Here is a 12,140-nt window from a genome sequence, read left to right on the forward strand (position 1 = left end):
ATTATATGAAACTTTAAAAACCCGTAAAATGAAACTACATTTGATTTAGTATGTCTTCGTAATATTTTTTTTATGAAAAGAATACGATAAGATCGATGATAATTTCATAAAATTTTATGCAAGTGACAAAACGAATATAATGATATTATAAAAAACAGTCACTAAAATTTTTGGTAGTAATATGTTATATGTCTATTTAAATATTTAGCTTATATTTATTTGGTAATGAAGGAATCTGTAGCATTTTACTTATATCAGGAACTCTGTGTTGCATATTGTTTTTTCTAGGTTTTATTTATTGCAATTTGTTGAATTTTTTCGAGATGTTCATGCATTTCGCTATAAAATTCAGGAAAAAAAAAAGTGAAAACATTGTGAAAAATCCCATTATATCCAAATTTGAATCAAGAGATTATAAATTAATGCAATTTCTGAAATTTCCGAAATATTTATAATATTTTGATCATTGGAAAACTCTTGAAATGTCACTCTAAAGAAAAGACATTGTTGAAATTTAATGTATAAAAATAGTTATAGTAACAAAAAAAAATAGTATATTTTGTAGTACACTAACTGATCCGTAACATTAAAATTATAATACTAAAAAGTAATTAATATACATTATTATTTATTAACTTATTTTCTTTTTATGTTTTTTTACATAATTGACTATGGTTAAATCATATTATCACATATACTAATAAAATCCATAAATAACGATAAGTACATGAAATTTAAGAATTTATTTTACCTCGATATTTTAAAATTAATCTTAGTCATTCACAACTATTTCATCTTATTTTAAAAATATTTATTATGTATTGGTTATTATTATTTATTTTTTAATTTTATTTTGTTATTTCTAAATAATTCTTAATTAAGTTGATAATGTTCACTTACATGTTTATGATTTGTCACTGAAAAACTCTATTATGAGTTTTATGTAAAATACATTTTATTTAATAAATTAAGAAAATAAACTTCAACTTTCAAAATAAATCATAATATATGAAAAGATTATCATACTTTTAATATAACATTATATAAATATTATTAATAGTATTAGTAAATAATAATTCGTTTGAGTTTGTATTATTCTATTTTCATATTTGTGGAATATCCGTGATAAAAATTATATGAGAGCTAATTTAAAAGTTGAAACTACTTTAGGTATCTAATGCTTAACTTAAAATAAAATGATTTATTTTAAAATAAAGTTTTACAAGTATATGCTTATAATATATCATTGGAAAGCTCTTCAAATGTAGTTTTGTACAAATTAAATTACATGAAAAATTTCAATACGTAGAGAAAAATTCAATATGAAGAAAATAAACTCTTGCCTTAGTATAAATATACCACATGAAAAGACATTTGATATTTAAACTACATTATTAAGCTATGTTAATTTATTATTTTCATTTTTGTTATTACACAATTGATCCTAACTAATTGATGGTATAACTTTGTAATAAGGGGCATAATAGGAAGCACAAAAATGTTAAGAAACAAAAATATATATTTTACCCTTAATTAGTAAGTTACACTATATACTATTTATGGTTAGTTAAGTAAAAAAATTATTGATATTTCAATCAATGCATTCAATCAATGTATCATGCTCTCCCATAATCCATAATACGAATTTTTGTTTCACTTTATAGCATAATGAAAATTCATGCACATTTTCTCTTTCTATTATATTTCTATGGTTTTGTTTTGTATTTCCTCTACTTTTTCTTTATAGTAATTGCTTTCGTATTTTCCATTTTTCAATTGCACATCTCTATTTTTCAAAATAAATAAACCATAAAGTAACAATTGTTTTGGATTTTTGGACAGGCTAAAAGAAAGATGAGTAAATTACAACCACCTCTAATTTGAGGTATAATTACAAAAAAAAACTTTTTTTTTCGTATAATAGCATCCACACGTGTATATTGTATTCATCGTACACGTTCACCCTTACGGAATCAAAATAAATTGTTTTTTTAGATTTCGTGGAATATTTCTTAGTCTATCCCCAATTCCCCATTTTACCCCGACATAGGAGTCACAATAAAATAGCTCATTTAAGACAAAAATGTCGTTAGGGAGAAGTGGGTAACATTTAAAATTTCAGAGGATTCAATTATAATATATTTTCAGGTTAAAAAATATATTTGTAATTTGATTCCATGTGCAGCCAACCGCCGACGGCTCTGGAGAGGGGTGGGTAATTGAGGCTGAAAACGAAGATGATTACTATATTCCTTGGTTTAAATTTTATCAACTCGACACTACCCAGATGACGATAATTGGGTACTCTTGCTATTAACATTGCGGTTTATGTGGAGGATCTAAATCTTTTGGTAACTCCTGAAGAGCTCATAAAGACCGCAAACTATTTGATGAAAGAATTTGAGATGAAAAATCTCGGAAGGACCAAATTTTGTCTCGCCCTCCAGATCGAGCATTTGTTCAATGGAATCTTCATCCATCAGTCCACATATAAAGAAAAATATTCTAAAATGATTTTATATGGATAAATCTCATCCTTTGAGTAATCCTAAGGTTGTTCGATCGTTGGATATAAAGAAAGATCCATTCCGCCATAAAGAAGAGAATGAAGAATTACTTGGTCCAGAAGTACCTTATCGTAGTGCCATTGGGGGACTAATGTATCTTGCAAGTAACACTAGACCCGATATTGCTTTCTCGGTCAACTTATTAGCACCATAGTAATGCAACAAAATCAAGAAACTATTAAATGCCTCAAATTACCACCATCCTTGTATGTATGTGCGCATAACCAATTTCCTTTTTTATGTTTGTATTTGCTATTTAATATTAAATATTTTTCATAACGATTTTTTGGACAATTTGAACAAAATTAAAATATGGAATAAGTTTAATGATATAATTTTTTATTTTTTTTGTTAGGATTAAATTGGTTTTGAAATGAAATTGAATATCTAAGAGAACATGAATGTAAAAACACATATTGGAAAAGAAAGAAGCAATAAATTATGTAACTATGTTGGTTTGACGGTTGTGCTTTTGAAAAACAACATAGTAAAAAATTATGAAATCATGTTGCTTTAAGTACACATTATAAAATTAATTTTGTAGTTAAATATTGCAATTAAATAATCCACATTTTTTTTGTTTTAATACAAAATTTTATTTTAAATCACATACATAATTAACATTATAAAATTAATTAAACACGTGCGAGGCACGTGCTTTTTTCTAGTATACAGTAAAACTAAATATTATAGAAATAATATCAAAAGAACATATAAATATTAAAAAATTTATATAAATACAATTCATTTTTTATTTTGAATTTTTTTTATTATAATCTGAATTTATTTTAATAACCAAATTTAATAATTAAAAATAAAAAAATAAAAATAAAACAAAACCCAAAAAGGAGCTTGGGCTCAAGCTCAAGCTCGACAAAATGGACTCGAGCTCGAGCTCGAGCCAAAAAAAATAAACTCGACGAGCTCGAACTCGACAAAATAAAGTCGAGCTTGCCAAAACAGGCGAGCTCTACTCGTTCATACCCCTGGTTCGAGCACAACAATCCTCAACATGGATGAAGCGACTTCGATTTTGAGGTGAAGATACACGTTTATTGTCAAATTTCCACATTTTTAAGCATTTCGTCTTGTATTGCACGAATTTAGTCATTAATTTCGTGCATTACGACACAAAATGTATCTTGTTATCCGTTTAATATTTGTTTCGTATGTTTGTGGACGACATGTTTCTTTGGATTTCGTAACCTTTTCCACGAAATGTTACCTTACATTTTATGTAAGACCATACAAAATCACTTCAATATTTGTTTTTAATTTTAATATTTATACAGGAACAAAGAGAAGAATCTCACAATCATAGTCCTTTCTTTCAACGTGGTATCGTGTTTGATAGTAGAGAGGCATGAATTATGTGGGCAAAAGACACAAAAATTAGTCATCATCATGAACTGATTTATTCATAGTAAAACACAGACATTTCATGTTTTGAGACGACGCGGACTATTGAAGAAACATTCTTGTCCGTTCAAGTAATTGACAAAAAGTCGGAGGATGATGGATTATGGCGATTGAGTGTGAGTGATGATAATCATAACCATCGACCCGTATTTTAAAGCTTAACTTATGTTTTGGAATATTTAAATTTGTATTTTCATGTTAACTTATGTTTCGGAGTGTTTAACTTTGTATTGTTTAAATTTGTACTGTTGTGTTTTGTATTTTATTGTTTAACTGTGTTTGTCATGTTTTAATTTGTAATGTCGTGTTTTGTATTTTATCGGTTAACTTATGTTTTGGAATGTTTAAATTTGTATTTTAATTTTTAAACTTGTACGTAGTTGCTAAATTCATGAAATTAGTCACATATAATATATAAGAAAATCAAGTGACTAGTAAATTAAAAATACAAAGCAAACTATTAAATTAAATAGTTCCTAATAATAAATATAAAATAAAACAAGTAAATTAAATAGTTCCTAATCTTATATGGGCAAATGGCAAAAAGTGACATGACAAGAGACTTAATTGTACATTGGTCCAAAAAAAAACAGTCTTTCAATTAAACTTATCCACATGTCTTTAGTCAAAAATACCCTCCATAATATATTTTTTGGCAATTCCATCCATTAAACTCTAACTTCCTTAATATTACACATTGACCCCGAATTTAAACAAATATATCACATTAACCCCTATTTTAATAATTTCTTGAATTTTTTTTTCAGAAAATAATTTTTTTTTTTGAATTTTTTTTTTCCGGCCAGATTTTGGCGTTGATATTTTCTGAATTTTTTGATTTTTTTTCACATTGACTTTTTTTTTTTTGAAAATTTGTTTATTCTTAGAAAAAAAAAATATTTTAATTAATATTACTGTCTTGGCTGCAAAATTACTGTTTCAGACAGTAATACTACTGTTTGGGACAGTAATATTATGAATATTATTTTTTCAAAACAGTTACGGTCGGAGACAGTAATATTATAGTCAAAGACAACAAAAACGCATGCCAAGACGATAAATTAATTAATACATTAATATTACTGTCTCAGACAGTTAAATTACTATTGGAGACAGTAATTTACCAGGCAAGACAGTAATATTAATTAAAATAATTTTTTTTAAGAAAAAACAAAATTTCAGAAAATAAAATAAATAAATTAATAGTTAAATTATTGTCTCTTACAGCTAATGGAGACAGTAATTTAGCAGCCAAGATAGTAATATTAATTAAAATATTTCTTTTAAGAAAAAAATTCAATTAACAATTAAATTATTGTCTCCCACAGTTAAATAACTGCTAGAGACACTAATTTAACAGCCAAGACAGTAATATTAATTAAAATATTTTTTTAGGAAAAAAAAAGTCAATTAACATTTAAATTACTGTCTCCGATAGGTAAATAAGTACTGGAGGCAGTAATTTAGCAGCCAAGGCATTAATATTAATTAAAATATTTATTTAAGAAAAAATAAAATTAAAAAAAAATTATTAAAAAAAAAGTCAACGCTAGAGACCCAGCGGTCAACGTACCGGAAAAAAATTTCAAAAAAAAAGAAAGTTTAGAAAAAAAGGAAAAAAATGTCAATGGCGGTTGACCGGCGTATCCGGTTGTGGCGGGTCAAAATTGGTTAATTGATGAAATTGGGCTAAATTGGGGTGTAAATCATGAAATTGGAGTTGAATTGGGTTTCAAGGAATTGCGGGAATTTTGGTATATATAAAAGGGTTTTCCTTATTTGCAAATAAGTTTGAATGATGTGGAAATATTTGCCTTTTTTTAATTAAGTGCCCTTGTCATGGGCCTTTTTGACAACGCTGGGCAACCTTAAAAAACTCTAATGGTATTTCTGTAATTATTTATTTTTAATATTTTTTCTCTACATTTCTAACAATATTTTTTAACAATTATGATAATTGAAACTAAACCATGAAGAATTCTACCCTAACTATTTTTCATCAATATATCTCAAATCTTAAGAGATAAAGATAGAAATTCAATTTGTTAAATCTTAATCTATATATTTGGATTATCAATCTTAATATGTAAGATTTAAAAAAAACTAGTGTTACATAAAATATGAATAATACAGCATTATTAAATTTTACTATGTTAGTGTTCTATGTTTTCTTATTATTAAATTGATTATTTTTTTTACTTTGATAATAATATCTCGTGCATCGCACGGGAAAAATGCTATTAACAATAAAAAAAGACAAATCAATTAAATAGTTTCTAATAATACATTAAAAAAAAACTATTACATTCAATAGTTCCTAATACTAAAAAAAAAAAAAATAATTAAATAGTTTCTAATAATACATAAAAATAACTAGTAAATTAAATAGTTCCTAATAATACATACAAAAATATATATATATCTCTAAACTATCGTCTCGCTCTCCTCGGCGGCTGCACCTCATCACCACCATTGTCGTCGTCATCATGGTCGATGGCAATATATCGGGCGGCGAGAAGCATAATATCTCCAAAGTCGGTGCGTATCGATGAATTGTTGCATCCAATCCTGTTTAGTTCTCCTGGTGATCGGGTACAAGGCACATTCTATCTGATAATAAGCCGGCTGATCTGGTGACCTCGCACTCTCTCGGTACGTACACCCAGACCTATAACGGAGTCGGTGATCTACAGATAATCCGATCGGTGTACCACTCCATGTAGTGCTTGTCGACTTCTCCCCATTGTCATGCAGTCTTATAGATGGTACTCCAAATGGAATGAGCCTCGAGCATGTCCCACATGCCATCGAGTAATGGGTAGTTGACCTTGTATGATGAACCTCTTTTTGAACCGCGTAAATATGGCTCCATCGATAAAATCAAGCCGCACCAAATATCCTAAACCCACCTAAACTGTCGGACGCAGCGATCAGGCATATACGGCTCTATGACCTACATGTATTGGATCGTGCCATGATACAACGAACGAGGGATCCTATCGGGTATATCCCAACCATACGGCAGCCACTCGAACTAAACAATTAAAATATAAATACATAAATCGAAAAATGCAAATAAAAAATAATACATAAATCAAAAAATTCAAATAAACAATAATACGTATACGCGTAAATAAATAACTTACGCCATCCGCAGTCGTACTAGCGAGTAACCCTCGAATATACTCGACATCTCCACCGATTTTGGCGGCATGTTCCACCTCTTGCATCGAGGCTGGAAGTCGCAAGTCGCGGTACCAATCGCTCTCCTCCGGCGGCTAAAAGTTCAAAAGTACTCGTATATTCAGCATTGCGATGTTTTATTTATAGAATATTTAATTAAATAAAATATAGAATAAATTAATTTAAAATCATTATGAAAATAAACAATTATATAAAACATATCAATTTGCCTGTAGAATGGTGGTGCACCTCGGCAACCTCCTCGATTGTGTTCGGCTTCATATACCCAGCTCCCTGTATAGATTGGTCAGACAGGCCGAACCCCATGAATACGTGCCGATTATCAAGTACGGCATCCTCGAGCATCTATATATACCACGGCTTCACCCGATCACACGTCTTGTTGGTGAATAAAACCGACCCGAGAAGAAACACCAGATATATCTGAATTCGGCGTCTTATGGGCGTGTCGGGCATTAACAGTTGCGCATGTATCATCCTCCATGTGGGTCCACATGCTTCCATGCATCGTTAATCTCATCAAGATCGAGGATCATAATCTCGGACAATGAATACAAGCAGTTTGTCCACTCTGTGTCCTCGTCATCACCACCATCATCTGAACATCGTGGAGAGTGATAGTCATCTCTCCCCACAGCATATGGAAGTGGTCCGCCTTACGAACACAAACAACAACGGGCCATCTATGTGTTGAATGATACAGCGGGCTAGGGTGTACAAACGGGTCATCCGCGGAAAATTCTTGTCTACAATGACATCTGTGTTTTACGGGGCCAAGAGATCTCCAATCATATCGTAGTTGAACTGGGTCAAGGAGCTTATACGGGACTCCACTCCTACCGATAGTTCTTGCAATAAGTTATTTAGAACACATATTAGTGAATTAAACAATTTAAATATTAAAATATAAGATATAACAATTAAAATATTAAAATTAAAACAAGTAATTAACTTACTTCTCCCCTCCAAATGTATGCCCGTGCGACTTGAAACTCGAAATCAAAGTGGGATCTCGCAGTCCACCCGGAAATGAACCATCTAGCACAAACGGATTGACACGACTACGACCTCTACGGCCCCATGCTCGACCTCCACGAGCTACAACCTCGATCTCGTGAACGGGGTCCTCCTCCATAGCATGGGAAGCCCCGACATCGGCATGTGCAGCCGATGGCCCAACTACACCTGCTTTCTCTGCCTCTCTCCTACGTCGTGTAGACATAGTTTTCCGCTCGTGCTTTAGCTGTTCGGCCTCAGCACAAACTACTCGCATAAGTGCCTTTGACTTGCATTTGCCTGCCATCTGTCAAATAAGAAATTAAACAAGTTAATTTTATGTATAAATAATAACAATACGTAAAACCAAAAAAAATCCAAAAATATACATTGTTTCCAGAGAAAACAACGAAACATGAGCTTATATTTCGTGAGAAAACTCTACTCACGAAACGTAAGCTTATATTCTGTGATTTTCTCCACGAAACGCAAGAGAAACTGCAGAAATAGAAACGCTTTGTGTATAGAAAAAACAAAAAGAACTTATGTTTCGTAAAAAAACTTATGGCACTTAAGTTTAAATTTCGTCGTTTTATACACGAAACAGAGAGAAACCCAAAAAAAAAAACAATGTTTTGTTAAAAAAAAAATCACGAAATTATTTGTTTAATTTCACGATTTTTTGCATGAAATGCAGAATTTTTTTCGGTGTCCTCTGAATTGATGAAAACAAACCTATAATTGATGCAATTTGTTGACAGACAACTATAAAACATTGGATTGACGAAATGGAGTTCGAGTTTTACTTCAAATCGTTGTCGGATTGCTCGTTTAATTAGCGGGAATTCGAAGAGTGTTTGAGAGAATTTGAGAGGATTTTGATTTTTTTTTTTTTTAAGTTACAAATGAAGCAAAAGTGCACTACAAGTTGATAAAAATTACACTGTGAATTGCATTTTAGCTTACATTTCATAATGCTTCATTAGCAAGTTAATAAACAAAGTTTGTAAAATTAGCAATATTATTCATTTAACTAATTATTATGAATATTATATTTGAGCTCCCGGTTTTATCATTCTTGACTATTAACCATTGAACTTATTTGAGTATACCGGATACCAAAATCCACCCGGTCGAGTTACAGTCCCCTAAACAAAATTCATAAGGTACTCAAAAGTTGTGAATCTATCTCGTATTTCAGAGTTGCAAATTATTTTCGATAATTAATTTCCACTTATTAATTCTTAGTGTCTCTATCCGACACACCGGGATTCACTTAACTCAATATATCAATATCTCTCATTCATTATAACATCAAAGTAGTGAATGTAACATCAAAGTAGAGATCACCAATTAAACGTGTACATTAAGTATCTATGAATTAAGAGAATACGTAATTTGTTATAAACTAGAAATAATGTAGTATCATATTCAAACAATGATGAAATAATTATTTCACTTTGTCCGGTTGAACACACGTCGGGTGTGCTAGCACAATAAGTCAAAACAATAACTACAAAAATTATTATTTGTTTACTGGGATCGAGACAGATCAATTAAATATTTTACTACAATCTTTTTCCAATAGTTAGTCCAATTGCATTTAGATTGTAACTATCAATTTTATATTCTAAACGAACTTTCAAAATGATCTTATAAGTGCTTTATCCAAATCAGGACATGCTTTTTTGAAAATTTATTAGAATATTAGACTCATGCACTTAATTGATTGACAATAATTAATATCTTATTAGAAGCATATGAAACACGCATATACATATTCTCACAAATTACTAGAACAAGTAACTTTATTTAATATTCATGGCCGGTCAGGCGTATTGGGGGCCCGATGCGAGAATATAAATTGTATCCCTATTAATATGGGGTTTCGGAGCAACTACTCAATTTTTCTTTTTTTCTTTTTTTCTTTTTTTTTTTTTTTTTTTTTTGCATATTATGTCTAGTGGCATAATATAAATATATATTTATTAATATATATTTGATTAGCAATAAAAGATTGGAAATATTAATGTACATCTCAACATTTTCCTTATATAAAACAAATGTTAGAGAAATATATAATAATTTGAATAAAATAAAGATTTTACATTTTGTCGTTTTTAAACTAAGTTTTAAAAATTATAAATATAAATATATTTTTTTAAACAATAGAAGAATATTTCTTTTAAAACAACAGAAAAAATAATTTTTTTACACAAAAACGTAATAAAGATATATATATATATATATATATATATATATATATATATATATATATATATATATATATATATATATATATATATATATATATATATATATATATATATATATATATAAAGTTGGGCCCCTTAAGAAATTGGTCCTTGGGCGTAGGCCTCGCTCGCCCGACCCCAGGGCCGGCCCCGTTAATATTGATATGATTTCTATAGATAAAAACGAGATTTTTTTTTATTCTACTATCCTAAAACTTCCACAATGAAGGATTAAGAGGGTGTGAAGGGTCACATTTTCTCCATTATTTTATCAGAAAGGGCAAGATATATCATGATAAGATATCTGATCCAGAGAGGGCTGATGTTGTTTCGGAACAAGATCTTGAGGAATAGAGATGCCGTACACATTGGTGATTTATTAGCACCCATAACTACTTCTCAATCCACTATAAATTAAACTTTAACCTAATTATAACAATAAAAAAAAATACGAAATTCAGCACACGTTATGAAAAGATAAAAAAAAAATCTGCCCCAATTCCAAGTAGATTTGAACAATAAAACAAATAATTGATAATTTACTAGCAACAAAAATCCCTTCTCTATCCACCATAAATCCGAATTTAACCTAATATATATTAAAAATTAAAATTTGTGGTTTAATATAATAATTGAAATAATGAAAAAATAATTACCTCAAAAACCTTCTGATATTAAGCAAAATTAACCTACGACAATTGAAATCAAAATTAACAAATTTGACATAACAAAAAAAAATAACAATTAGCAAAAAGGGAGGCGAGCTTTCGGTTGGGAAGGAGGAGGCAGGGGGTGAGTCTGCTGAAAAATCAACCCCCAACATATACAAAATCGCCAATTATAAAAACATTTTATTTAAATAAATCAATGGTCATTAAGATGAGCAACCATGAATGATGCTTTTGATCGTTTGGCTGGTCAAAGAATCGTCAAATCAAATCCCGCATCTTAAGAGCCGTTTGATCTTCAAATTCAAACATAATCATCGATTGATCTGACAAATTTGGAGATGAGACCGTTGATCAAAATCCAATATGAAGGTTTTAAGAGGCGTCACTGTGACTGACGCATTATCTTAAATATAAAAAAAATTCTCCAAATACCCCATTTTTTAAGAAAACAAATTGTCCAAATGGCCTAGAAAAAAAAAAGTATGTCCCTACATTTTGATGACTTAAATAAATTTAGCTTATTTTTAAGGACTTGATCTCATGAATTTCGTGAATGCGACCACATAAACATCCGAACCGAGTCCTTTCTAACCCTAGTATGCGTCGAAGTTCCAAACTATATTCACATCATCAAAATTGCAACCCGTAAGATTATAAATTTGTCTCATCTTAATAATTGTAGCCAATACAAATCATAACACAGATACAGTCGAACAATACAAACCTAAACTTAGTAATTTTTTTTTTCTTTTGAATAATTGTAAACTTAGTATAATTTAACAACATACAAACCTTAGATCTAAATATTTAATTATTATATTTTATTAAACTTATTAAAATATTAATTTTCATAATTTACTCTATATGAACTGAGTTTACTTTAAAATCACATACTAACTTTATTTCATCCACACTTTCAACATTTATTTATTTATTTGTACAGAATATTAGCTTTTCAAATTCATATTAAAAAAAAATGGAAAAAATTTTAGAATCTTTTAATTAGTATCTTTAAAATTTTAAAAATT

Source organism: Erythranthe guttata, chromosome 9 (assembly GCF_056151865.1).
Source record: "Erythranthe guttata isolate IM_541 chromosome 9, IM_541, whole genome shotgun sequence".
Taxonomy (NCBI): domain Eukaryota; kingdom Viridiplantae; phylum Streptophyta; class Magnoliopsida; order Lamiales; family Phrymaceae; genus Erythranthe; species Erythranthe guttata.